Source organism: Chiloscyllium punctatum, unplaced genomic scaffold, assembly GCF_047496795.1.
Source record: "Chiloscyllium punctatum isolate Juve2018m unplaced genomic scaffold, sChiPun1.3 scaffold_1635, whole genome shotgun sequence".
Taxonomy (NCBI): domain Eukaryota; kingdom Metazoa; phylum Chordata; class Chondrichthyes; order Orectolobiformes; family Hemiscylliidae; genus Chiloscyllium; species Chiloscyllium punctatum.
This window is the reverse complement of record NW_027311369.1, coordinates 15,001-17,500: the sequence shown is the minus strand read 5'-3', so window position 1 is coordinate 17,500 and position 2,500 is coordinate 15,001. Positions and strand designations below refer to the sequence as shown.

Sequence of the window (2,500 nt, the reverse complement as noted above, 5' to 3'; positions counted from 1 at the left end):
TTTTTTTTCAACCAATAGATGTATGTCTCTGCGGGCCGCACCAGGCTGGTGCTCCCCACAGCTTCACGCCACCCTGCTCCGCCCGCACGCCGGCGTGCAGGTGGCTGCTGCTAAAGGTGGGGAGTGTATGTGCGGTCCGGGTGGCTTTCCTCTGGCGAGGGAGAGACCTTAAGCAAACTCAGAGACAAATCTTGACGGTCGATCACTCGTAAAAATAAAACGTGACAAACTTTGTGTTGGTTCAAGTACGAAAGGATCTCTGTCGGCTTGGGGGTACGCCCGTTTCCGTTTCAACTTGTCTCGCGAGGGTGGTTTCGGGGCCAGCAGGAGAGCTCGTCGGGGTAGCAGGCCCTGCAGCCGTGGTCACCGCCAAACCCCCACAACTCGAGCAAGTGAAAAAAAAAGTAACAGGAGCGAAAGCATCTCTGTCGGCTTGGGGGTACGCCCGTTTCCGTTTCAACTTGTCTCGCGAGGGTGGTTTCGGGGCCAGCAGGAGAGCTCGTCGGGGTAGCAGGCCCTGCAGCCGTGGTCACCGCCAAACCCCCACAACTCGAGCAAGTGAAAAAAAAAGTAACAAATAAGAAAGGATCGTCGGCTTGGGGGTACGCCCGTTTCCGTTTCAACTTGTCTCGCGAGGGTGGTTTCGGGGCCAGCAGGAGAGCTCGTCGGGGTAGCAGGCCCTGCAGCCGTGGTCACCGCCAAACCCCCACAACTCGAGCAAGTGAAAAAAAAAGTAACAAATAAGAAAGGATCGTCGGCTTGGGGGTACGCCCGTTTCCGTTTCAACTTGTCTCGCGAGGGTGGTTTCGGGGCCAGCAGGAGAGCTCGTCGGGGTAGCAGGCCCTGCAGCCGTGGTCACCGCCAAACCCCCACAACTCGAGCAAGTGAAAAAAAAAAGTAACAAATAAGAAAGGATCGTCGGCTTGGGGGTACGCCCGTTTCCGTTTCAACTTGTCTCGCGAGGGTGGTTTCGGGGCCAGCAGGAGAGCTCGTCGGGGTAGCAGGCCCTGCAGCCGTGGTCACCGCCAAACCCCCACAACTCGAGCAAGTGAAAAAAAAAAGTAACAAATAAGAAAGGATCTCTGTCGGCTTGGGGGTACGCCCGTTTCCGTTTCAACTTGTCTCGCGAGGGTGGTTTCGGGGCCAGCAGGAGAGCTCGTCGGGGTAGCAGGCCCTGCAGCCGTGGTCACCGCCAAATCGCCACAACTCGAGCAAGTGAAAAAAAAAGTAACAAATAAGAAAGGATCGTCGGCTTGGGGGTACGCCCGTTTCCGTTTCAACTTGTCTCGCGAGGGTGGTTTCGGGGCCAGCAGGAGAGCTCGTCGGGGTAGCAGGCCCTGCAGCCGTGGTCACCGCCAAACCCCCCACAACTGTTGGGCGCCTACCTGCGCGGGGCAGGAGGACACTTTCCGATTTCAAATCTCCGTTTGCCGAGTCCACCCCGAACGCACGCGGGCGGGCGGGTTCGCATCACCCTTCGTCACAAGGGGCGAAGCCCGTTCCACCGTCTCGTCAGTAGTGCCGACCGGTCTGTGATCGACGAGGGGAGCCACACCAGGTCCGGCCCTGCTGCTTGGCGGCACCGCGTCGTCGGGAGCTCGCGACAGACGGAGGGTTTCGGTGTACTCTCCAGCCACGGGAAACGAAGCCGGTGATGCAGGCGCCGGTCTTTCGCTCCCAAATCGGCTGGGTTTACATCGTTGCTATCTAGTCACGCTCCCTTCAAACCCGACGGGGTACCTATTCCCCTCACCCGTCTGTGCGTATACAGCCTCTTTGCACTTGCGGGATGGGGGTGGTGGTTTAAAGACTCTCGAGTTGCCGCCCGTCGGTCTCCGAGCTCCGTGCAGTAGTGATCCCCAGCGAACTGCCAGCAGGGCGAACGAGCGATCCCGCTCTCGGTCGGGGCGCCTGGCGTCGATCGGTGGTCGGTGGCTTGCGGGCAAGCTGCGCTGTGAGTGTGGGAACGAGTATGACGAGCCGTTGCCGCGACTCCCAGTCCACCTCGGCGGTGGCTGGGCCGGGCGGGCGTCTGCTCGGGCGAGTGCCGCCCCCGCCTCCTCGCAGGAAGTCCGCTCGCCGACACGCCGCCACGTGCACGCGTCAGTGACGCTGCCGAACCGATGGCCGGTGCCCGTTCCCGCCTCTGCTTTTCCTAGGGCAAAGCTGCTGCACGCCTCGTGATACTAGGCGGGCGACATGGTGGCGGTGATCCTGCCTCCGTCGCTGCGGTGCGTTGGGGCACGCATCGCCTCTTGGGCGCCCTGTCCTCCTCCCCCCAATAGACGTATGTTTCTGCGGGCCGCACCAGGATGGTGCTCCCCATCGCTTCACGCCACCCTGCTCCGCCCGCACGCCGGCGTGCAGGTGGCTGTAGCTCAAGGTGGGGAGCGTATGTGCGGTCCGGGTCGCTTTCCTCTGGCGAGGGAGAGACCTAAAACAAACTCAGACAACTCTTGACGGTGGATCACTCGGCTCGTGCGTCGATGACGAACGCAGC

The 2,500-nt window shown here is 61.0% G+C and overlaps 1 non-coding gene across 1 annotated transcript in view; it reads left to right on the top strand.

Annotated features, from left to right (window-relative positions):
* The first annotated feature begins 2,451 nt into the window (after nucleotides 1-2,451).
* Nucleotides 2,452-2,500, top strand: part of LOC140475418 (5.8S ribosomal RNA) — a 154-nt gene continuing 105 nt past the window's right edge. Inside the window, exon 1 of the ribosomal RNA XR_011959955.1 lies at nucleotides 2,452-2,500. This exon is cut by the window's right edge and continues 105 nt beyond it. This is a non-coding gene — a ribosomal RNA (5.8S ribosomal RNA).